The following is a 26,959-nucleotide window of genomic DNA, read 5'->3' as shown; positions in this document are numbered from 1 at the left end:
TGCAATTCTGAAGAAGTGGTAGAAAGAAAATGCACAATTACCCAGGTCAGTTCAACAAAAAATGGAAGGAAGCTGGTTCAATAGTGCACACCAGTAATCTCAGAAACTTTGGAGACTGAGGCAGGAGGACCACAAGTTGGAGACCAGCAACTTAGCAAGATCCTGTCTTAAAAAGGATCAAAATATAACTAAAGTATAAAGTGCCAGTACCCACACCCGACACACACACAACGGAAGGAGAGTAAGTGAAAAGGGGAATATGATAGGAAATGCTTTTGAAGATGTTACTGTTTGCTGTAAAAGGAGCATAGAAATGTCTGATAACTGTAATCATTAAAGTGCAATTATGATTAAAGCTTGTGCATCTTTAACCCAGGGGAATCCTTAACTTTTCTAGATACTTTTTAGGTTGATTTAGTTAGGATTTGATTTAAATTGGCTTGAAAACCTTTATTGTTTTATTCCTGCCAGAGAAGTAAGCTTTTAGGAAAAAGGACACAGGAGTTTGGGTGGAATAATTAACGATAGAAAAAAATATGATATGTGTGACATTGTTAGAAAGGACAAACCTGGCAGAGGACAACAGATCAGGTCAGAAGCCTCAAGGTTTTCAGGTATGAACCAGGAGGTGGAGAGGACCCTGAAAGGTAGTGCAGAGGGCAGTAGAAACAGACAACACTCTTCACAGTTTCCAGGGCACCACATGCGGACAGTCTTCTCATTGCCTTATTTGCCTTTTCCCACCAGAGGTCTCTAGAGCTCGGTTTTGTCTGTCAGAGATAAAGTTTATGAGAAGCCTCATAGTGATTTTCAAAGAAATGAAATATGAGCCAGACAACCTGCAAAGAACAACTTGCAGCTGCGATCGCTACTTACCATCCAAATGAGATGGTGAGGACTTGATTACACAAAGAAAATGTCCATAACCTTCATTTACTAATTAGAAGAGGAATTTTCTTGGCAATTATGTTCTAATGTTATTCCTTTCTGTGACATAAAAAAGAATCCATTTTTAAAAGGCATAGCGATCCAGCTTGACATGACTGTAGCCACAGTGGTTATAATAAGCATTTTGCCCTCCAGTTGACTCTGGCACCTATCCCAGGCCCTATTAAGCAAACAAAGTCATTAAGACAGTCAGCAAAGCATGGTGTCCTGGACACTAATCCCAGGAATGTTTCTTAACTGACATTTGAATCTGTTAATAACATTTGAGAAAGGTCAAATACATCCTGGTTAGCCAGGCTTAGCATATAAATTCCTTCCATCTGACTTGAGGTGCAGGAATATACCCATCTTGCCCCATGTCCAGACATGCTTCTGTTGGGAAGACCCCAATAAATTGCACTTTCAGCAGTCCCAGATCTGTCTGCCTCTTTCTTCAGTCACAAAGCACCCTCTGCCTGTGTGAACTGGTTCTTACTCCCCAGGACCATGTTTATCCTGAAACAGAATGGTATTTGAATTATTCCGTGAGTGAGTTATATGCTTGCTACTCTTGGTTTCTGGGAAACCAAACAGACAATTTCCTCCAGTCAAAGTGCTTAGAATGGAAGGTTTATCTGAAGAAGAAATGCCTGTGATGAATTTAAAATGAGTGAAACAACTGAATATTAGCCAAAAGAACAATATGGGAGGAATTTGAGGGTTTTCTGAGTAGTGGGAACTAAATGTCTGTCTTATTACTCAGTCTGGTTTCGAGTAGATATTTTTGAAAATGATTTTTTTAAAAGCTGTGAGAAGAGTTTGCAAGTAGTTTTGCAACCAGAAGGTCAAATAGTTTCTATAGAGTCCCTGCCATCTACTAGTGACTCCACAAAGCACTAAGAACATAATGAAGGAAAAGCCACAGTGGCTCTTCCTTTATGTAACTACATTCTGACTGGGAAATGAGAAAATTGATTAAGAGAAACAGAATGTACTGAGGTTTAGATTGGGGAAGCAACACAAGGATGGGGAAATATGAACTAACATAGAGGTCATAAAGCTGTTGATTAAACAAAGACCAAGCAGAGCAGAACAAGCTACTTCTCTATATTTGCAGCTCTCTACCCATTTTCCACACCCAGAGTTGACCCCTCTTACCCTCATCTATTCTCATCTACACTAGCATTTAAGTCTTTGAAACTGTAGTTGCTAATGGGGCTTTAATTCAATTACTTTGGGATAGCCATGCCCTGATTGCTTTTAGAATTGTAAAATCATCACTAGAAAATAGACTTGAAGTGCAGGCCATATAGCCCATCTCATAGAGTGCCTGCTTCTCATGCTGGAGGCCCGGGTTCGATTCCCCAGCACTCTGAGATTGTGGAAACAACAAACAAACGAAAATAGACTTGATGGTTCATTGGACATGAACGCCATGGAGTTTCTGGCTTAACAAGTTACCTCTTCTGAGACCCTTCCCGAAGGTGGGGGTCTGTACACTAGCAGAAAATTAACTAGAGATATAATTTTTTGTTAATTTTTTGTGTCAAATTTAGAAGATTATGAAGGGAGTGAATGAGAGAAGAAGATGGAAAAGAAAGCAGTGTCATTATATGGCCTCAATCATCATTAGGGGTTTAAGTTGTACATACTAAGAGCAAAATTGGAGCCATTGAAGTTCTATGCAGAGAATGACCTGATTATATGTTGGATTAGAATGATCGGTTCAGTTGCAATGTAAAAAATACATCAGAATGAATTTAATGTGGGAAATCGGTGAATCCCAAATTATCTGACATTGTTCCTGTAACATGTTGTAAAGCATTCATTAGCTCCTGTAACGAAGAATTTCCCACATGTGCTTTGAATGATTAATTCAACTAGTGGTGAATTCCCTGAAGTAATAAAATTTTATTTGAATAGCTCACTGACTTCCTGTTGCTTATAGCAAGATCATTTTGAAGACTGAACTTTTGGTGGTTAGTTTAATTTTTATTTCCATCGAGCAATAATGGAAGAACATTTTCACCAAAAATTTTACATAAGTCAGATACACAGATTAGCAAGAGAGTTCCTTGCACAATTTTATTTGACTCTTAACAACTAACCAGTGGTGCTGGTATTAGTATATTCAGTTTTCATATAAAGAAACTCTGGTAGGAGGGCTACATGATTTACGGAGATCACAGGTGGCAAATAAGGGAATCCATGTTTTAAGTTTATAGTTTAGAAACTAGTTTATAAAGAATCCTAGGTCAGTAAGGGTCATAATTTGACTCAAATTTCATTCATGACTTAGTCACACACAGTTTATCAATATAAAAATCTGCTTATCTTTTCTTTCTGGATTTTTGTGGAACTTAACCTTATTTTGTGAGAAAAGTGACTGATGCTAAGCCTATGGGACAAAATCTCATAGTTATGAAGGCACTGCTTCATTCCACAGGTATGTTTTGAACACATCTTTATTTACACACTGTGCTAGTCTCTACGGATAGAGAAGTACATCACACACTAGATTATGAAACCTGAAATGAAAAGAATTGCAAAGCAAAAGTCTACAGTGACAAGGAAAAAAGAAACATTTATTTCCTAAATGAAATGTGCTTTCCTGCATATAATAAACAATAGCAGATTTAAAATATAACGAATATTTTATAAGAATATAGAAATACATTTATGAAGATTACATAAATATAGCATAATTTGGTGGATTTCATTCCCCAGTCATTCCCCATATCCTCCCACCTCCCTGCTCAATCCTCTTCCTCTATTGGGCTCACTTCTATTTTCATGATCCTCTTTTTTTTAACTCCTTTTTTCCCTTTAGTAAATGAGTATGTCACATCCATATTACAATGACACCACAATGAATCCAACTTTTATATGTGATTATAGTGCACCACCAACTAAAGTAGCAATAATAACAACCACAACAACAATAAAGGGAGCTCCCTGGAGTAGACAGAGTGAACCAGAGACAGGGAGGAGGGAAGGGGCAGGGAAGGGACTGGGGAGGAGACTGATCATTTGTGGTGTATGCTTGAAGAAATGTGGCATCATGAATTCCACTATTATATATAATTGCAATGCACTAATAAAAAAATTTAAAAAGAAGAATTACAAGGAGAAATAGACAAATACATCAATAAAGTAGAAAAGATGGAAAGGATGAATTGTAACTTGTTATTTCGTTCTTTTTGGGACTCATCAGTACAGTGTAGCTAATGCTATAAAATTTTAAATATTTTGTTTTTAAAACTCAATAATAAATAAACCATATTGAGATTAGGTATCCAATGAATGAAGAGTTCAAGTTTGATCTTAAATTAAAGCAGGATTTTAAATCCAATAAAGGGTAAGATAAAATGGCATTTGTTTGTAAGTATAGTATTTATTTATTCCACTGTAATTGAAAACACGAACATTGAAAACTGAAGTGTAAAAAACACTTTGTCACTGGTTATAATATTTTAGAATATAAAATAAACATTAATTTTAATACTTTTAAAATTTTCATTTATAGTTAAGAGAATTTTGAATGGGGTAGCAAAAGTGTTAAAGGTCTCAAACCAATTATAATTTTTTCATTGACTATTAAATCATTTGCATGGTTTCAGTTGTCTGCTCATTTCTATGGTCCCATGCATTCAAAGCAAGTACTGACTATATAAGAAAAGTTTTATATCTGTTCATAGAAGTGATATGGATTATACCCTAGGTTCAAAATATAAGTTATCAACTCATACCAAAATACCTAGTTTAGAATCATACCCTTTCAGATTCCTGTACTATGATATTGCCAGGACAGCTTGCAACTTGGTTGTCAGCAAATTTGTGAATGTATATAGATAACATTTTAACGATGGGCAAATTAAAGAATGGAGCAGCAACTGTATATAACAAGTTACAAAGCATCCCTCTAACCTGCTTTATTTTGAAGAACCTGACATAATTCCGCACTTGTGGACATAGCTGTTTGGTCTGCTGCATATCCACTTCCTGTCTGTGTAGTGCCTGGCACTACTGATTCCATTATCATTCAGGTAGGCACATTCTCCATCTCCTTTGATGGAAAACCTAAAACCAGACACAAAAATATTAAATATGCATAGGTTGGACATTCACTTCTCCACTATAATGTCCAGCATCAACCCTCCATGCTTTTTAATGTGAACAAGAGAAATGTGGCAGTCATTGATAGTATATGCTATTTTTGCATTTAGTTTCCTTTCATCTCAATGTCTTTGCTTAAATCACACAGGTTTATCATTCATCTATGCCAAACCCATTTATGTTATTGATTTGGTATTTAACTGGTGCTTGCTGTTGTCCCCAAACTGTTGTCATTGGTGGCCTTCCCTGAAGATTATTTTTAGTCTTCTCCCCAATTGTTTCATAAATATACGAAAGTTTTTTAAAAAATTATTTACTACTAAATTCCTAGAAGAGTTTAACTTTTTTTTTTTTTTTTCCTCACGCAAGAGACTTTATTTATGTGGACGATTAATGCGTCCGCTTAGGGCAAAAAGAAGGGGCAAAAGAGAAAGATGGCCTATGGCTTCTCCTAGATATTGGAATCTTGCGGGCTGGAAGGAACCAATCGTGGAGGAGAATTCTTGCAGGCTGACTGATGAACCAATAGCATGTTAGGACGTAACGTGGGAGGCAGGAAAATGGCGGCAGCATAAGCCGGAAATTCCTGTAACGTAAGAGGCAGGCAGAGCGCAGATTGACAGGTGGTGGGGAGGCGGGCAAAATGGATGTAACTCATGGGCAGGGGAGTGGCTTTATACATTACATTCCCCCATTACTTTTTTTATAAAAAATTTTAAAAAATCTTGCTCTCCAGTTCTTTTTGAAAACTTCTCTCTCCTTCCTGCCTAGGTGACTGGGGTTGGTTTTGCAGGTGAGATGCAAAAAGTTCATTCTCCTTCCAGACTTCCAAAAGCAGATGATTTTTATGGACTTCATTTCCTCGATCTGACTGATCCCCTATTTTTACACTAACTGCCTGTCCCCAATTCTGACTTCATTTACCCCTCTAATTCTAGGAACTCCTTCACTGCTGTAGGGAAAAGAGGTGATGACTGATCTGGCTTCTTTGAACTGGAAGTGGGGAGCCTGCTCTCCCCCAACTGGACTTCTACCATGAACCCCTCAATTGACCCAATTTCTAAAAAGAGTTTAACTTTTTTGATGGAAGTGATTGTGTCCCTGTATGTTACCTGTTCCAATGAAAATATTACATTCAAAATACCACCATTGTAATGTTCATAGTGCTAGAAACAATTTAAAGGAGCTAAGGCTTCTTTTGGCTCATCAGTTCAGAGGTTTCAGTCCATGGTCAGCTAGCTCTGTTGCTTTGGGCCAATGTGAGGAAGAGCATCATGGTAGAAAGGCATGGCAGAGGTAAACTCAGCTCACTGCACTCAGGAAGCAGGGGCACGCATAGGGAAGGGGCAGGAACTAGGTAGGGTCCCCAAGGGCACACCCCTACTGTGTGCCATATATCCAAATTTGGGGAAGTTGCAACCTATGCCTGTCACTCAGCACAATGTTTTTAATGCCCACTTTCAATATCCAACATATGCAATGTGGATGAGAAATTATCTGATTACGTTTTTCTGAATAGAAGGATAACAGTGCATCTAATGTCTCAGGTTGGAATGTCAGTGTATCTACTTCCTCTAGCCATGTCCCAACTGCCTACAGTTACCAACAAGTATCCATTAAAATTATTAACCCATCAAATGGATTTATCCACTGACTTCCTTCTGGCAATAAAATTTTAGAAGATATTCCCAAAGCTTCTCTGGAAACTTGCTTTTATAAATGGATGCAGCAGTGTAAAGAGTGTAGTTTTACAGGTATCAGTCCTCAGTGGCTTCCTAGGATTTTACAACCCTCCCTGTGTATCAGCAAAGTTCTAAATCAGTGTAAGTGACTGCAAGAACTATGCCAGATGCTGTCATCCTGCTAAGGATGTCAAGTGAAATCACAATAAGGGATCTTCTTTCTAAAGACTCAGGTAGTCAAGGAAGAGCATAAAAATATTTATATTTTTGGGGGGTGAATTTAGGAATTTAGTGGGGATTGAATCTAGGGCCTTGAGCATACTAAGCACACTCTCTACTGCTGAGTCCAGGACTCATATTTCTTATCTGCTAGTGCAATGCGCTTTCCATGTGGATACCTTTTCTCATCTCATAAACACAAGTCACACACATAACCACACATGAAAACGATAGAAGAAAAAGAAGTCTGAAAACTTACAAGGATTTATATTCAGTTTTGTCTGTCCACTTCCAAATGTGATGTGATGATTCTCTGTTAAGGCCAATCCAATGATCAGAAAGGCCTTTATATCTTATCAGAAAATTCTGTTATAAAACACAGAAAGTAAAAACATGTGTTTCTGTATTTCAGAAAGTTCTGGAGTTTATTTTCCCTACAGCCTTCTCTTCTGCGGGTGGCAGCATTGTATAATTGAGAAGAATAGATTTTGGAGTTAGACTAATCCTCAATTCTCAGTTAAGTCATTTAATATCTGTGATACTAAACTTCTTTGTAAGTGACCATATATTCAAATTTGGGAAAGTCACAGCCTATGCCTGTCAATCCAGCACAATGTTTTTAGTGTCCACTTTCAATATCCAACATGTGTCAATGCAGATGACAAATTATCTGATTACTGTATTTCTGAGAAGGAGAACAGTATATCTAATCTTGCAGGTTAGTATGCCAACGTATCTGAAATGACTCGCAGAGTTCCAGGCCAAGAATATACCCTCAACAAATGGCACATGCTAATATGTATCTTATGCCACAAACTCTTTCTGAGATAGAATCTTTCTCATATTTCAGCTTTAACTTTATGCAGCCTAAACCACTCAGAGGGCAAAGAATTCTAAAGAAAAAAAAGTGTGATCCAAAAACTTTTCTTACCATTTCCTCCTGGCTTTCAAACTGAGCAAGACTGACTTCTAAGGAAGCAGTCAGCAGACTTCTAAGGTCTGGCTGAATGTCCAACTCCCTATATCTTCAGAAAAATAAAAACACTTGCCTCCAAATCCAATCCAGTCTTTTGGGCAGGTAGCAAATACAGGGTTCTCTAAGATCGGCGCAGTCTTTTTTGCTAAAATTGAGACAACCACAGGGAATAAGTAAACTTTCTCATCTCTTTTATTTACTTTTTTCATTTTACAATCCTGTGGTCCATTTTGAAGTATGTATATAGATTGTTGCATTCCTGACTCATCACCAAGTCTTATCTCAAGCATAATAATCATCTGTCCAGTGATATTCATGTGGGTATCTGCTCCCCTTTCTGGGGTCGTCCTCCCTGCTATTCACAGCAGAAAGAAAAACTCCTTACTTGTCCTGCATTTTACTATCATGCATTTCTTGAGGGATGCAAAAGCTTCCAGTACACAAAGTATGACACCATTCAAAATGCTTCTTTTGATACCAAAAGTAAGATCTGGGACTTCCTGAATTGTCTGATTGTGTGTGTGTGTGTGTGTGTGTGTATGTGTGTGCGCGCATGTGTGTGTGTATTCTGTTAAATGTGTATAAAAATATTTTGGCCATTGGTCATTGGTAGATGTCCTGAAACCAACAAGATTTCAGAGTATAGCTTATTGGAAGAACAGATATTTTTATCCCATATCTCTGCCTTTTTCCTCCCTTAACATCTAAAAATTATGCATTGCTTTTTGGAATGTTTAGTGAAAGCAAAACAAAAAGAGATCAGGTAAGAGCTATTGAATATCAAAAATGACTTATTCTCCCTTAGATTTAATAGTAGGTGATTCTTTACAGCTATTCCTAATTCTTATCTCTAGAATGAGTCTTTAGGGAAGAGGATAAAAGCAAATAGTTGTAAAGATTAGTATTACTGATTTATTTTAATATAACAGAATTATTTTTAGAGACTACTAAATATTTTAGGTGACATTAAATAAAACTTTTTGGTAAAATATTTATCTGACTTTTTAAACTTCTGCATTATTAATTGAGCTACTTAAAGCTAATTGAATGAAATAATGTTTTTCATATCACATAGTTTTATGAAATACTCCAACTATAATCAATTCTCATTTTATTTCCTCATATAAAATGCTCAATATATTCTTTTGTTATTAACAAAAAATAAAATTATATGCAATTGCTGGACCAATTAAATCTTGGGGGAAGGGTTAGTAGATAGACAACTCTAATGTTCACAGAAAAAATTTCATCAGAGGATTAGTTTTCTTAATAGAAAGTCTCCGAATTTTTATAAATCATTTAATTTAATTACTATAGGAGGCTAATACAAGAATTAAATACCCTATGTGAAGGTATTTACTGAAGAATTAGTATACTATTTGTCATACTCCCCAACTAATACATACTAATAATTTAAGTTATACATATTACATTATGATGAATTATTGAGAGCAGCACATGCATTAAATCACAATTTAAATTTTAAATTTTGATAATATGTAAATTGTTTTGATAATTATCAAAATTATATTAAATTGTTTTCAAATATGAAATATTACTAAAATTCTAATTCTAAATAATCTTGAAAATTTATTTTAAGAGAGGCTTACCATAGGATTTTTAAAAATGAAATTTAAATGTACATATACATATTAAGTGGCAGAAAAAATAAAAAATATTAAACATGAAGAAATAAACAACTTTTAATAATACAAGAACATCTCATATTTCACTATGATAAAATTCGAGAGCAGAAATACATTTGAAGAAAACAAACCAACTAGAATATTCTAAGATTAAGAAAGTTTTGGTTCTTTTTTATTGTTAATTTTTATTTATTCATTAATTCTTTCATTTGCTCATTCATTTGTTCATTTTGTGGTGGGGAATCAATCCCAAGTCCTCGTGCAAACTAGGCAAGCATTCTACCACTGATTTATGCTTCCAGACACATGGTTCATCCTTATTAAAAAATAATAATGATAATGGTGGGTTTCAATTCATGACAAAATTTATATTCCAATAGATATATTTAAAAGGACAATATAATAGGTGAATTTTAATATGCCAACATTAATGATGTGTTAGAAATTACATCATTTACAACTATTTAAATATCTGATAAAAATGTCAGGTTCTACATAGTTTTTCAAATTGTTTTAGAACTTGTAGGATGGCTTAGGAGGCTGAGAAATTGTAGGATGACCTGGGAGACTGGGGCAGGAGGACCACAAGTTCAAAGCCAGCCTCAGTAATTTACCAAGGCCCTAAGCAACTTAGTAAGATCCTGTCTCTAAATAAAAATATAAAATCCCACTGGTTGTATATCTATGTATACAGGGTAATAACGTCTGATTCATTCTACTGTCCTTCCTATCTCCATACCCACTCCCCTCCCTTCAATCCCCTTTACCCAACCTAAAGTAACTCTATTCTTCCCTAGCCCCACCCCCATTGTCAATTAGTATCCACAAATCAGAGAAAACATTCAGCTTTTTGTTTTGGGGAATTGGCTTGTTTCACTTATCATGATATTCTCCAGCTCCATACATTTACCAGCAAATGCCATAATTTCATTCTTCTTTAAGGCTGAGTAATCAGACATTATTACCCTGTGTACATATATAACTATACCATGGGTGGGATTCTACATCATGTATAACCAGAAGAATGAGAAATTATATTCCATTATACATGTTGTGTCAAAGTGTATTCTACTCTCATGTATAACTAATTAATACAAATAAAAAATTTAAAAAAGAATTTAAACATTTTTCTTCATAAAAAATAAAATAAAATAAAATAAATAAAGAAATGTGGATGGACTTGATGAATGCACAGTGTATATATGTATGATAATTATAATGGTGAATTCCATTCATTTATACAATTCATATGTGCTAATAATTATAATAAATAAATAAATAAAACATCATTTGCAATATCAAAATATATATATATATATATATATATATATATATATATATATATATTTAAAATGTCTGGGGATATGGCTCAGTGAATGAGCTCCCCAGGTTCAGTCCCCCCTCAAAAAAGTGGATAGTAGAAGTTGTAGGAACAACAAAAATTTGAAGACCACGTTTATAAATCAAAATACACATATTTTCTTGTGTTAAGTCATCTCTACCTGAGCAGTCCTTTAATATGCCAAGGAAATCTGGTGATGTATTGCCTCTATGTACGAAGACTGAATATTTTTTAAAGAGGTGTGTAGTTCTCATATATGTTCCTGCATTTTCAATCTGCTTAAGTATAAGATATAAATACTTAGGTCAAAGGCTAAGCCTCTACCTGAGAATATTTCAAGTGGACACTTCTCACTTTATTCTTTAATGAAATGACATTTCTGATTGGAAATGTCAGGAAATAGTTACGTAAATGAAATTTCTACACTCATGGCTTTGCTTGATCAATGAATAGCAATACATTTTTTCCACAGCGCAAAAGAAAATTCTTTATCGTTGACTTTTCTCTTCCTAAGATTTTATATCCCATTTGTTGGTTCAGCTTCCAAAATATCCACCCTGCCCACACCTGCACTTATCATCAGGTCTAAGCCATTGCCACTTCGTTGATTTCTACAAGATTTCCCTAAAAAGTCTTTCTGCTCTTATCCTGGTCTCCTGACAGTCTATTCTCAGTATGGAAGTCGATCATTCAGCCATCAAAGTTCAATGCGGCAACTTCTTTCTTCCTATTGTAGAGTGAAAGCCAGTTTTTAAATGACTTACAAGGCTCCTGCTGTCCACGGAGGATATATTCCAAGCCCTCAGGATGCCTGAAACTGTGGATCACACTGACTCCTATATATACCATGTTTTTTCCTATACATACATACCACTGATAAAGTTTGGTCTTCTTACTTAAAAGACAGCCTTTATGGCTTCTCTTTGGTATATCCAAATTGCCAACATTACTGCTTTTGAGCTTTAGGGGCATTGTTAAATAAGGATTAGTAGAACACAGATACCAAGACAGTCAACCTGATAATGGAGACAGCTCCATGGATGGGCAGGTTATGGATACATTAGACAGAGGGATATTTCAAATTTGGGGCAGGATGAAGAAAAATGGCATGACTTTATTACATTATTCAGAGCAGTTTGTAATTTAAAACTTATAAATTGTTCATTTCTGAAATTTTCCATTTAATATTTTTGGAAAACAGCTGACCATGTGTAACTGAAACCACAGGTAATGGGGGATGCTGTACCTTCCCCTGTCACCATTATATCACTCTTCTCCACTCTTACTCTGCTCTATCTACAGCACGCTCCTGAAGTCTTAGGACTTCGCTTTTCTTGTTCTGTCTGGAACAGTTTCCCTAGGAAACCATGACTTTTTCATCCCCTTTAGAATGTTGCTAAATACCTTCCCAAGGAAGATCACATTGCTACACTGTGTATATTACAACCTGTTCCACTCTTACCTTGTTTAGTCTTACCTGTACCTGCCTGCTAGAAATTAAGTTCAAAGGGAGCAGAGATTGTTTTTTGTGTGTTTTGTTTGCTTATACATCTCAAGCACTTTACACAGTGCCCGATGCATAATGGAGCTCAAAATTAAATGAATATTTATAGATAATATAAATGTGTACAAATATTGCATGGTTTGGAGAAAAAGTAACTTATCTGACAAAATAATGGGAAGTGCAATAACAACTGTAATTAGGACCAAGATAATGAAAAAGCACTGATAATAAACTCTGATAGGAGTTACGGGAGATGAAACTGGTGGAAAGTTTCCTTGAAGAGTTTTACCTGCAAAACATAAATATCAGAATACAATCTCATGAAACTCTTCAGGAGAAAAAAATTTAATTAGTCACAGAATCAACTCCAAGCTTAGTTTGCACTCTCCTACTGCAAGTCTCTTTTACAAAAGGTCCTGTCCATCAATAATATCCATGAAAGAGTGTACAGACAAGGGAAATGGAAATTTTCCTCTACAGAATTTTCCAGTTATTAGAATAATAGGCAATAAAAGTATAAGACACAAAAAATCAGGATGAAAAAGAGACATATAAATAATCCAGATTTTCCTCCATAATAAATGACCTGGTTAGAAGTACCAAGGGATACATTAGAAGATAAACAAATGTAATTCACCTTTTTTCCATTTAAAAAGTTAGATTTATTAAAAAAAAAAAAAGAAATTTTCTTTTCACATGCCTTTAAGTAAAACAACTTATGGTCTAATTTCTTTTTTTTTTTAATTTTTAAATTTCTTTCTCTTTATTATACATGACAGTAGAGTGTTCAGACATACCATACATACATGGAGTAGAACTTCCCATTCTTGTGGTTGTACATGGTGTGCAGTTACAGTGATTGTGAACACAGGAAAGTTATGTCCAATTCATTCTACTGCTTTCCCATTCACATCTCTCCTCCCTTCCCCCAATTCTTCTCTGTCCAGTTCAGTGAACTTCCACTCCCTTGCCCCACCTATTGGAGTCAGCATCTGCATATCAAAGAGAACATTTGACCTTTGGTTAGGGGGATTGGCTTATTTCATTTAGCATGATAGTCCACAGTTCCATCCATTTGCCAGAAAATGCCATATTTTCATTCTTCTTTATGGCTGAGTAATATTCCATTGTGTATATGAACCATTTTCTTTATCCATTCATCTGCTGAAGGGCACCTAGGTTGGTTCCATAGCTTAGCTATTGTGAATTGAGCTACTATGAACATTGTGGCCGTGTCACTATAGTATCCTGATTTTAAGTCCTTTGGGCCAAGGAGTGGGATAACTGGATCAAATGGTGGTTCCATTCCAAGCTTTCTGAAGAATGCCCATACTGCTTTCCAGAGTGGTTGCACCAATTTGCGGTCCCATAGCCACGTATGGGTGTACCCTTTTCCCCACATCCTCACCAAAATTTATTATTACTTCTATTCTTGATAATTGCCATTCTGACTTGATGTAATGCACCATTTTAACAGAATAAGAAAAGCAGGACACAGGAGCATCTCAAGAAATACAGCAAAAGCATGTGAAAAATTTAATATGAACCCATAATAAGATGTCTCAACAAATTATGAACTGAAGGACTTTCCTTAATTTAACAAAGGGCATCTACAGATAAACTGTATCCAGACTCATTCAGAATGGTGAAAGAATAAATGCCTTGCCCAATTGGGGTGAGGCTAGGATGTCAGTTCTCACAAATCCAGTTGACATTTTGTTGGAGGTTCTATCCCATATTAAGACAAATAAATTCTGCACAGGGGAATAAAAACTTGTTTACTTAAAAACCTGTATGTGAACATTTATAGCAGTTTTATTGTTTTATTGATGATTATTAAAAACTGAAAAAATTGCAAAAATTCAAATATTCTTCAGCTGGGAAAGAGGTGAAAAAAAAAAAAAAAAAAAACACCACTCAGGACTTATGAAATAAAGCAAAAGAGGAAAAGTTTAAAAAGCAGGGGGCGGGGGTAAGAAAAGAAAGAACAAAGAAAGGAAGAAAAAAAATCTTTATTACAAGCTTTACAGATTTGACCAAATCTGTCAGGTTTCAAGTTTCTCTCCCAGGGGCCCCTAAACTCAGACTTGCTCAAAAGATGAAACAAGCACCAGAACCCCAGCATGCAAAAGCTCCTTTACAGCTCATTCTGACAATCTTGACCACAAAGCTGCTTTCTTTCATCTCTTGCTCTCTCGTCCACAATTTTTTTTTTTTGCTCAGATTTCTTAACCTCTTTTATAAAATGAAGGTCTTTTCCTGTTTGGTTTTTGAGATACTGCATATTTGGAAATAAGAGTATTATTCCTGTATCATTGGTCCTTTTGAATAAAGTCCTTCCTTGTCTAAATTCGAATTCGTTTTTATCTGACAAACTATCCATCCATATCATAGTGTGCTCAATCTCAAATGCATTCCTACAGACTCTACTGCAGGATACTATTAGGTGACATTTGGAAAAAGCAAAAAGAAAACAGATCAGCAGTTGGTAAGGGCTGTGGACAAAGGGGGGAGGGTGTCTATAAAGGGGCCTGAGGGAACTGGGAGTGGGTTATGGATCTTCACCTTGATTAGATGGTGATTCCATGATTACATGAGTCTGTTAAAACTCAAAAAGTGTACACCAAAACAGTGAATTTTACTGAGTATGTTATGCTTTTAGAAAAGTTCCTGATGGCTGCCTTTTATCTATTTCATTATATTCATTCTGCATACATCTCCCAGAAAACCAGGAAGCCTCAGCTTAAACACAAAGAAGATGATATGTATGTAGGATTAGATGATTTTAGGCATTTGGATTTTAGTTCAAGATAAAAATCTCAACATTCATTATTTTTAGTTCTACAGTAAAAGTATCTTAATAACTCAGTGGATCCTAACTTATAATTTTTTTCACTGTCATTAAGGTAGTATGTAAATTTCCCCTTGAATTTTAGTAAAGCTCCGATTTGCCCCTCTGACTAGTCTTCTTAAAGCCACTCCTTTTTCTTCTCCTTTTCCTTATTGCTTTCTTCTTGCTTTCTTCTTTACTTACTTTTTTTACTTTAAAAAATCTCCAGCATATACAAAAAGAAAATAATAAATTCCCATGTGCCTATTACCTTTATGATGATTTTTAAAATTATCAACATATGAGCAATCTTGTTTCATATGCATATCTTATTCTCCTTATCATCCTTCAAATTAATTTAAAGCAACTCATTCAAATTTGAAATAAATGGAGTTGATTATGATTTCTGGGTTTTGCATTTTTTAAATATTGTATTTATTTATTTTGATTTGTTGTACACAACTGTTTTTTCTCTGATTGTATATGAAGTAAGGTTGCACCATTTATGTAATCATACATGTACATAGGGTAATGATGCTTATCTCATTCTGTTGTTTTTCCTTCCTTCCCCCAACCCCCGCCTCACCCCTCCTTTTCTTCTGTACAATCCATCCTTCCTCCATTCTTGCCTCATTCCTACCCCCCATTATAAATCATCATCCGCTTAACAGAGAGATCATTCAGCCTTTGGTTTTCTGGGATTGGCTTATCTCACTTAGCATGATATTTTCCAACTACATTCATTTACCTGCAAATGCCATAATTTGATTCTTCTTCATGGCTGAGTAATATTCCATTGTGTGTACATACCACAGTTTCTTTATTCATTCATCAATTGAAGGGCATCTAGTTTGGTTCCATAATCAAGCTATTGTGAACTGGGCAGCTATGAACATTGATGTGGCTGTATCACTGTAGTATGCTGATTTTAAGTCCTTTGGGTATAGGCCAAGGAGTGGGATAGCTGGGTCAAATGGTGGTTCCATTCCAAGTTTTCTAAGGAATCTTCCCACTGCTTTCCAGAGTGTTTAAAAATTCTTTCCAACTCCAAGAAAATAATATATACTCTTATTTTTTTTCTAGCGGATCCCTGTATGATCCATTTTCTTTGGTTGCAATCTCAAGAGTTTAAAGTCCATTATTTTTAAAATAGAAAATGATATTACACATATTATCAAGGTATTTCAGTGTTTGTCTTTCTGGGCCTGACATTCCACTTAAAATAATGTTTTCTAGGTTTCTCTACATTGTCACAAATTACATTATTTCATCTTTTTTGATGGTGTATAGTAACCCATTGTGTATAAGTCACATTTTCTCTGTCCATTAATCCATTGATGTACGTTTAGGCTGATTCCATATCTGGGCTATTGTGACTAATGCTGCAATAAACTGTGAAGTGCTGGTGTCTCTTACCAGAGACTGGGGAGAGCAGTGGGAAGAAGATGGAAAAAGGGTGATCAACATGTACAGTGATACAGATAGGAGAACAACTGCTGGTGTTCAATGGCATAGCAGAGTGGACATAGTGAGCAGTGACACACAGTGTATTTCACAATAGCTAGAAGAGAGAATTTTTAATGACTCACCACAGAGAATACCCAAGTTTAAAGTGATGGGTATGGGCTGGGGATGTAGCTCAGTTGGTAGAGTGCTTGCCTTGCATGCATAAGGTGCTGGGTTCAATCCCCAGCACCACAAAAATAAATAAATAAAAATAAAGTGATGGGTATGCTAATTGTTCTGACTTTATTACTACCCAATGTATATATGGATCAAATAGCACCTTGTACCTCATAAGTACATATAATTATTATGGATCAGTCAAAAAACTAAAAAGTCAAAAAGCTGGAGACTTTGAGGGTAAAAAACAGGCACCTAAAATGTCTTCTACTAGAGATTTCAAATATCCAACAGGACTCAACACCAGAACTTTCTTACATGTTACTAACAGCTAGCAAGATACCTATTTGTAATACTTGGCATTTATACCACTTGATATTCATATTTGACTCTGACTTTTTATTTTAAGTAATAAAATAGTAATTGTACATATTTGTTTTTCTTCTACCTTCCTTTACTGTGTACTCTGCCTATCGCTCTCCAAATCATATGCCTATTATACTTTGTAGCTAACAATTTCAAATTCTTAGTTAGAAAACAGTATTAGAATTCATCTCTCAGAGGAAGGAAGAAATGCACCATATTATTGGTTTAATTTTAACTTCAGTTTCATGATCCAAATTACTTACTTACCTTATAAAAGCAGTTAAGTTTTAGTTATAGGGCAGTTACAAATTAGTAGCAATTTTATAACATCTGTATTTGGAAACATGAGTTTCAAATTTGCATTGTTTAACCCAGTTCAGTATTTGACCAACTTGCCAGCTGGTTAAATATTTAGTTCTACTTATGGGAACACTATGGGCTTAGCTGATAAACATTAATGGTCTTCAAGAATTTTTTTTTTTTTTAAATATAAACCCACCCTGTTTTCCAAGAAATTCAATATCCTGTGCTCCCAAATAAAAAAAAAGAAAAGAAATTAATATGCTAAACTGGGAGAGGAGAAGGAAATACATATGTGTACTTCATTTTCTGCTTTTAGAAAAACATGTATTTTACTTCATTTTTCTTTTTTCTGAAGTTTCACTTCCTTTTTTCTGTACAATAGAAATATCCACATGTTGTTCTTCTTTCTCACATAGCATCCCCTATAATTTACCGTAAAATAAAAATGACAGAGGATTTGCTGGTGGATCAGTTCAGACTCCCTCCCTCCCTCACCCTGAAATCCCTCATTTCTCTTTAATTACGAAGGATCTGCAAACTTAAAGGCCCAGCTTCTGCAGGGTAAATTTTCTTAGTAGCATATTACAGAGTCCTGGGCATTGGAGTCGGCCATCACTCTGGGACATAAAGTCACAGTGTGACTTGCCAGAGTGTACACCACCAGAGACTTGGGCAAAAGCCGTCTGAACGCAAGGAGCAGTTCCCTCGCCCTCTTGCAGTTAAATTCACTATTCATTTCTCTTGCACCAGAAATATTTAAGTAACACATACCAAAATACAATAACCAATGTAACAATTCTTTATCTATCCTCCCACCCACTCTATCCCCCGAACATGTCACCTTCTGTGGAGATTGTAAAGTACTAACATGCCTGAAGTTCAGCTCCCTTTGTGATTCAGGGGCTGGGGAGTAACAATGCCCCTCTTAGGATTTTTCAAATTACTTTACCACGTCCTGCTTTCTCCAGGCCACCTGTGAATTCAAGGTCTGTCCTTAACATTTCCACTGAAGCCTCTGCTTCTGTCATCGTGGTGCTCAGACAGGAGAGTTCACTAGTGCTGAGCAGGAAGCTGAAGAGCACTGAGAAATGAAACTCAGTTGTGGGAGTGAACTCGGGACTGTCTATTCATACATATTCAGAATGATTTACTAATGACAGATTCTGGCCCCTGAGAGAAAAAGCATTTCAAAACAGGAATCAGGGAACCAAATTAAGGGGAGCATAAACAAAATAAGTTGAACTGATAAATGCTTTAAGATTTTAAAATTTTTTAAACTTTTTAAAAATGTTTTTAAATTTTTTTTAGCTTCACAGACTTCTCTCCTTCCAAGATGAAATAATAAGGGCCAGTTTTATTCTCCTACTGAAATCAACTTTCAGAAAAAGGACAAGTATCCTTTCAAGCACAGGTATCATACCATCTCCTGGGGCAGGAGGCATAGGAAAGCCTTAAGGTGTCCAGCTCACTCACTCATCCTGACCTTTCTCCTGGTCCACACCCTGCCTGGCACCCTCCGGGCTGAGCCTGCCAGCCTCACCAGCACTCCGTGGTGGGTTTGGGGTTAGGTGTCTTTGTGTTTGTTTCTCTGTAATGTTAAGGGCTGAGGAGAAAACCCTGGAGATTGACAACAGGAAGACAATGCTTCCTAGGCTGGCCTGGGACCCGACCCTTCTCTGTCGGGCAGCTCCTGTTCTTAGATCTACCAGACCCCCTAACCCTGTGATAAGGAGCCAGGGACACCCTGTCCCAGTTTGGGGGCAGAACCCAGGAAATCAGGAAACCCAGGAAATCAGGGAAACCCAGGCCAGATTTCTGAATTGGGGGCAGAGAAAGATGCATAGGGGGAGCACGAGGGATGTTTAGGCCGTGACACTATTCGTTGAAAGGAGGAAAAATTTGTTTTAGCTTACCAGAAACCTCTTGCCCCCATGGCTGTGGGCCTTTAGTGAAGCCAGGAGTCTGGAGGAGCACAGCTGCTCACCTCGTGGCTGACAGGAAGGAGAGAGAGCGCGAGACCAACCGACCATGCCTTCTGCAGTTGTGCCCCTCTTAATAGTCTTCACTGAGCAAAGACCCGAGGAGTCTGAGGCCTCATGATCCAACCACTTCCTGGACTCTGAAAATTGCTGTGTTGGGGACAGTTCGACACAGGAGGCTGTCCATATCCAAACGACAACTCTGCTCTAAATTAAGCCTATTAAACTTTTAAACAAGAAAGAAAAGCAGATGTCTTTCCAAGAGTTTTTTTCAGCTCAGTGACAGGAACCCATAATCATCTTCCACTTTGTGGTTTTACTGCTGCTTGTAAATAAAGAAGACAGATGTCCTCTGCCACAGGGTACAGTCAGGTGATGATTTTGTTCAGTGACGATGCATTGGTTTCTGTCACATTTCAGAAGTGGCACCCCAAGGAGTTCCTCTAATTATTGATTCTCCCAGGAGGTAAAGGAAAGTAAATATGCTGTTAATAACTAGATTTGTTAGTTTATTCCTTATGAAATAGTTTACTATTGGGCTGGGGATATAGCTCAGTTGGTAGAGTGTTTGCCTTGCAAGCACAAGGCCCTGGGTTTTATCCCCAACACTGCAAAAAGAAAAAAAAGAAAAGAAATAGTTTACTATTTATATGTATGTATAATATTAATTTTATCCAATAGTTGAACTCATTAGCTACTTGGAACATAGATTTTTTTTGCCCCTGTTTTTAATAAAAAACTATAATTTAGCTATTCATTCTGTTCTGGTTGTTTTTAGAAATAGGAAAGATAGTTATTCATTATTTAATACATGTAAATATAACTTTTTCATTATTGCTTATTAGGGATTTTTCAATTTTTGAGTAAGAATTTTTTTTCAAGAAATAGGAAAGTTCATGCATTTCTCTGTAAAAATAATGAAATTGGATAGGTATACCTAGTATAATATACCCTTTATAAAGGAAAGTGTCCAAGGAAAGTGACTGATTTTGAGTGCATAACAACGGTTTAAAGTTAACCCTTTTTGTTTCTTTCCTTTTTGAAACTCCAAAAGACAAGCATAAAGGATCTAATTGCAAGCCTTGCATGTTGACCACATGTCTTAGGTACATCATTGGGAAAGAAAGGCAATGTAAATCAATGCCTAGTTCATATATTCAGAAAAAAATTCAGGAGCACAGCACTATTACTTCCTGGGTCTGCATTCAGAATTCTCCTGTCCTCAGAAGAAAGGCAACATTCTTCCTCATGTATTATAATCCTTTATATGCAAGGAGGAGGGTACATAAATAAGCATGTGACCATAGTTTTTTTATGACAGACCCATAAAATGTAAATGGATTTTGAGTGAAATAATTACTTGCAAAGTGTTGTGGAAGATGGCTCAAATCTGTTTTATTTACTATGATCTAGTTAAGTGACAAATTGCAAACTTGTGTGAAAGGTGACACATTATGTAAAGGGCTAGATGGTGACACGGCAATAAAAAGGCCTACAAAAGAGTAAAAACTAAGACGTTTTTCACTGAATGAAAAAAAATATCTGGAATTTTATCGATCTGCCTATAGTGACATATCCAGAGTTTCTCTGATCATAAGATCTTCATCACAGCAAGAAAAACTTGTGTCTCTCTTGTTTTGTTTGAATTGAACATTGTGGATCAGTAGCAACCCATAAACTGTGTTTCCAGTTAAAGTGAGTTAAATACAGAATTGAAAGTAATTATTTAAACTCTAAGTACCAAGTTGACACATGATGACCAACTCACTGACGCCATCTTAGTCAGTGGTGGATCACCATGGGCATGAGCTGCTCATGAGTCATGAGCAGTAGGCCATACTAAAAGGTGTGCTTTATTAAGCTTACTTTCCCAACTGCAATCCAACTATGTACAAAAATCTGGTGTCCATTTATTTCATTTTCTTTTTCTTTTCACTGTTCCAGTTTCTATTTACAAAGAAAAAGCTCCAGTCCATCTTTTAGTTTTTTGAAAAATTCCTGACATTACAGAACTAAACTGAAATGTATTAATAATCCACTCTTAAATTTCCATGACAAACAGAAAAATTCATGAGCCAAAAAAAAAACAGAAACAAAAACAAAAAATGAAAAAAAAAAAAAAAGGATATGGATCTCAGCATTAACAGCTGAACAAAGAAAGGAATTAAAATGTTTTAATTAAAAATCACAAGTGGATGATAAACTGTGTAGAAGGTGAAAATTTACAAACTACTTAAAACCTGGAATCACTGACTGTTCAGAAACTACACAGACGGATCATGGGTGGTGGTGAACAGCAGAAAGGGATTATGGATCAATCTGCATTGATCTAGCTGCTCCCCAGGTCACCTGTCTCCCAGGAAACCTGACGTTAGTTAGATACTGAGCCAGGCTAATGCTGGCAGCAGATCCAGTGATGGTAGCTGCCTATCTGAAGATCCTTCCACTGGGTTTCAATTTTGATCTGCACCCCAGACATCTGACAGATCTCATTGATTTTGGTGCCTTGATGCCCAATTACGCAGTCAATTCCTCATTTGAAATGGGGAGTTCTTGAGAAGTAGTCTGAGCAGACGCATCCAAACCTACCCAATAGCCTTTCATCTCTGGAGAACTGGATTAAATGTCACTGAATCCGGTGTTGCCATGCATCCTAGGAAAATGAGACTGTTGCATTGCCAACTGGTGCAGCTTGGTCAAATCTGGCTGTGGAATGGCATGCTATCGTTCAATGGTATAGGCCTGACCACCTGCAAACATGACTGGAGAACTTGACAGGTTGAATTGAGGAGCATATCCCCTGCCATTGGACTTGAGCCCTTGTACTCTCTTTTATTTCCTTAATCTTGAACCACCTTTTCCAGTGAGAGAGCCACATTGACTGGCGGGGACCACCAGCCTCAGAATGACTGGGGGTCTACTGGCAGCTGGTTTTTGGTCATAGAGCTGCTGATATCCTCTTCCAGTTTGTCAATGATCATAGCAAAGGCTTTGAAGGGCATTAGTGGGTCCAGCCAAAGGGATAGTTCTCTCAGGTCAATTCCCTTCTGAGATGTGCATGCGTGCACCACTCTCCTCCCACACCTTCTTAACTGATACTCCTTTTTTCCGATGATACTTCCTTCCTTTCCATGCATAAGTAGCCGAATGGTGAGAGTGACATTTACTCCACCTTCAATCACACCCATGTCCTTGTTGAGCAGTGTTATGGGGAGCTGGGCTTTGAATGGTCAAGTCTCTGGTCACTGGTGGGAGTGAAGGCCAAAAACTGCAGGCACAAGAGGACTGAGGGGAAAGGGGGAAGGGGAAGGACAGGACTGAGGCGGAAAAACTTGCCAAGTGCAGGAAGGTGAAGGCTCTCCCCGACCCCTACCCCTGGGAAGGCGGAGAAGGAAGAGCTGGGTGAAAGAGGAGGAGAAAGTGAGAAAGAGGCCTTGGGCAGGTGGAAGGGGTGGGGAGGGTTCAGGCTGCAGCTGCTCTGGCTGCTGACTCCGCTGGTCTCTCACTTTCCTAAGACAGTAAAAATTAATTATAAAATGTAAAAGATAATTTGTTGGAAGTGGTAACTGATAAATTATTAAAGACAAAATTTGAAAACTATTATTCGAATTACTTTGAATAAGATTTAAAGATAAATAATCTCAGCCTGCTGAAATTGCCTTAAAACATCTTATTTTAGTCTCTTGAACTTATATCTTTGCAATTGGTTCCTCTATTATGGGTAGATTAAAATGAAATGGATTCCATTGCATAGTAGAGTAACTACAGATAATAATAATGAACTAGATGTTTTAAAAAGTTAGTCAAAAGTATTTTGAAAATTTTCACCAGAAAAAAATTGGTAAGTATGTTGAACCTGATTTAAACATTTTATATTGCATACATGTATCAAAACATCACACAGTACCCCACTAATATGTACAGTTTCATGTTTTAGTTCTTAATTTAAAATAAATATTTAAAAGTTTTTAAAAATTAAAATAATCTTATTGTCTTCTGTGGGCAGAATCTTGTCATCCTTGCAAAGTAGCAAACTTATTTGTCATATTAAAACTTCACCTATTGATGTAAATAAAATTAATTCAAACAGCACACATATGCATTTATTATGATAAGTAAAACTTCACTCCTCAGCTTAGGAGCAGTTACAGTTTTAGAATGTCAATGTCTGGAATGTAATAGTAATTCTTCATAACAGTTATCAACGAGCACATAGTTTTCATATTCCTTTCTTCCTGTAGTGTATTCTGATGGTATCTGTTGAAATATAATTTTATGACTGTGGAATCTAATTTAAAAATGGATTTGTATCTTTATTACCTTGGTCTTTTTTTGAAAATTTTATTTCTGTGATAATTTCTTTTTGTTGAATTTTATAAAAGTTCAGCCTATGATGGATTGGGGGGGAGAGATTTTTATTACACATAGTAGTTTAGTTGCTCTTTATTAGATGTTCATAATACTATTCTTATCTCAGTTAATTCTCACAACAATGACAAAGTCTCATTTTATGAAAGAAATTGAAGCTTATGTTTAATAACTTTCTTATGTTACATACTTTAGTTAGATACTAAAGGTACAGCTATGTATGATTCACCTTGGGTCTATCTGATTCTAATGCATGTGGATTCACTACTATGCCATATGATTCACTGTCTCCACCACAATTGGAGTCTTCCGTTTTCCTTTTGTCTCATGCTAGTCTATTAGGTTTGAAACTAGTTCTGAAAGAACAGAGCTTTCTTGGAAGCTGCAGAACTTTTGCAGAGCACTGTGCTGTCTATGAAAAAGAAATGGGTCATTCATAAAAATGATTCTTGTTAGTAAGTCTAGATAGCTACAAGAATTGTTTTACTGGACTGAAACATATCAATCAAGAACAAAATGCAGTACTTATAACTGTTTATCATGTGTTGTCTCATTGCTTGAAAATACAATTCAATTATTTGATTCATATATATTGTGTGCCTACTAGACAGGAGACTCTGAAGAACTGTGAACAAGACAGAAAATGTGCTGCTGTCTTAGAACTCTCATTCTAGCAGCTATGAAATGGACAATACTAAAAATGCAACAAAGTGAAGGTGATTTCAGATAGTGTTAAGCATGACAAACATGGCTGGGATAGACTATCTTGGAAGCAACATTAAACTGAAGGGTCAGGGAAAGCTTCCCTGAGATTGTAAAGCTTGGAGGGTTGAGCATTCCATCCTTTAGGATCAGCAGAAGAAAAGGGCCTAAGGCAGGAAGAAGCTGTCTTGTGCAAGAAATAGAAGTTTTTGTGAATATTATACAATCAGATCAGCAGCAGATGCAGAGATGGGGAAGGATGAGTGGTAAGAAATGATATTGAGGTTATAATAAAGGTTGTCAGATCCTGTTGGACCTTGTGAAAAAACTTTTTTTTTTTCTTTAACTGCAGCAGGGAGCTACTGGAGAAAGTTTTTGAGTGCATAATTACACAAATAAAAATCAAATCTTTAAGTTCTTTGAAATTTAGAGAAAAACAAGAGTCAGTAAGTTAAAAAAAAAAAAAAAAAAAAAAAAAACTGTGGACCTTCCAGTGGGAAGAACAGCAGAATAATGTGGTGCTTTGGGAAGACATAAGGGTAAAGCATTGGGCAGGGCTATTTTGCAGTTCTATTTCACCCTTTGAAAGACAGGGAAAACTATCCAAATTCCCCAGTTACACTTACTGCTTTCCAATAGGAAGCCATGAAGAATATCTAGGCTGCTGTCAAAAAAGTTTCACTGCATAGGGTTAAATAGGCAAGGAAGACGTCATTCAAGAATGTTGTGATGAGGTCAAGACTGTTGCAGTCGGGGAGAAAGAGGAAATTCAGCTCTACTGGACAAACGAGGGTAGAGTTCACAGCCCTAGGGTTACGAGTGGAAAAGTCTGGGAGAATTTTAAGAGGGAGAGGAAAGTCTACATGATTAGAGCGTCTGTGTTGACTGGCTGAGACTGACGTAAATTAGATTCCTACCCTCGTACACAGCTGACAGATAGGGAAACTCTCTCTCTTGAAGATTATATTTCTTTTTTCTGGGGGGGGTGATTCTTTTCTTTATTTTTGTTTTTAAACAAAAACAAAGGTTATTTGTCATGTTTTAATTATTATTATATTTCAACAACCATCTTCAGGCAAGCATAGAAAAAGATTAAACTGATTTAAAGAATGCTGACTAATATGGGAGATTGGTAGACTAGGGAAAAATACAAAAATCTAGTTTTGTGAGCCAAAAATCTCCAATCTGAATAATATCTATCAACTTGGGAAAAATCACAAAAGTTTATTTTGCATTCACATCAGTTACCAATTCATTGTTAGACTATATTTGTTTCCTTTAGGAATACCATTTTCACAAGTGAAAATGGTAAGAATATGATCTATACAAATAAGAAGAAAAGTCTAAAGTAATGATCTCCTGAAGGCTTTTCTCATAAAATCCTCAGAACTTCTGAATAAGAGAATATATATCCACACTCAAAACAATCAAGTTGTTTTGTTGGTTTGTATTTCATTGTTTATGAAGCATTTTTATTGCTGGTTTATAGTGACAGTGGATGAAATGTTTTTGGATACCTATATTATGCCTCAGGATCTTATCTTTGTGATTTTCATAACCAGTCATATTCACAGGTACTGGCCATGACACTGGAGTTCGTAGTGTTTAGGAGACCAAAGAACAGTCACCACCCTCAATCCAAGTTCACCTGGCCAAGGTGCACTAGGTAAATAAAATGAAATTCCTGCTTGGTAGCTATAAAACAAATGAATAATGTTGTCAAAAAAAGAAAAATCTTTCACCTTTGCGATACATATGAAATTTTTCATAATAGAATGTTGGAGGGGAAACAATGGTCAAAATGATCACATTCATTTGGTTCAATCTAATTATATTCTCTAATTCAAAGTTTTATTGATTTTTTAAAATTTTATTTATTTTGATTCATTGTACACAAATGGGGTACAACTCTTGTTTCTCTGGTTGTACACGAAGTAGAGTCACACCAATTGTGTAATCATACATGTACATAGGGTAATGATGTTTGTCTCATTCTGTTATTTTTCCTTCCCACCAACCCCTCCCCACCCCTATTTTTTCATTATTCAATCCATCCTTCCTTCATTCTTTCCTCCCTCCCACCCCCTGTTATGTATCATAATCCGCTTATCAGAGAGATCATTCAGCCTTTGGTTTTTTGAGATTGACTTATCTCACTTATATTCTCCAACTGCATCCTGCAAATGCCATAATATGATTCTTCTTTATGGTTGAGTAATGTTCCATTGTGTATACATACCACTGTTTCTTTATCCATTCATCTATTGAAGGGCATCTAGTTTGGTTCCACAATTAAGCTATTGTGAATTGAGTAGCTATGAACATTGATGTGGCTAAATCACTGTAGTATGCTGATTTCAAGTCCTTTGGGTATAG

General features: G+C 36.2%; 1 long non-coding RNA gene and 2 pseudogenes across 1 annotated transcript; all 3 read right to left on the bottom strand.

Annotated features, from left to right (window-relative positions):
- Window positions 1-12,836, bottom strand: part of LOC124982779 (C-type lectin domain family 2 member F-like) — a 33,188-nt pseudogene extending 20,352 nt beyond the window's left edge.
- A 280-nt stretch (window positions 12,837-13,116) lies between these two features.
- LOC124981862 (uncharacterized) lies at window positions 13,117-19,824 on the bottom strand. Its single transcript, XR_007108110.1, has 3 exons — window positions 19,448-19,824; window positions 18,484-18,615; window positions 13,117-13,404 (listed from the first exon to the last, which is right to left on the bottom strand). It is a non-coding gene; the product is annotated as an uncharacterized LOC124981862 (long non-coding RNA).
- Window positions 19,825-21,842: 2,018 nt separating this feature from the next.
- LOC124982778 (poly(rC)-binding protein 2-like) lies at window positions 21,843-22,701 on the bottom strand (annotated as a pseudogene).
- Window positions 22,702-26,959: the final 4,258 nt, after the last annotated feature.

Source organism: Sciurus carolinensis, chromosome 4 (genome assembly GCF_902686445.1).
Source record: "Sciurus carolinensis chromosome 4, mSciCar1.2, whole genome shotgun sequence".
Lineage (NCBI taxonomy): Eukaryota > Metazoa > Chordata > Mammalia > Rodentia > Sciuridae > Sciurus > Sciurus carolinensis.
The sequence above is the reverse complement of the archived record's forward strand: the minus strand, read 5'-3'. Positions and strand labels throughout refer to the sequence as shown.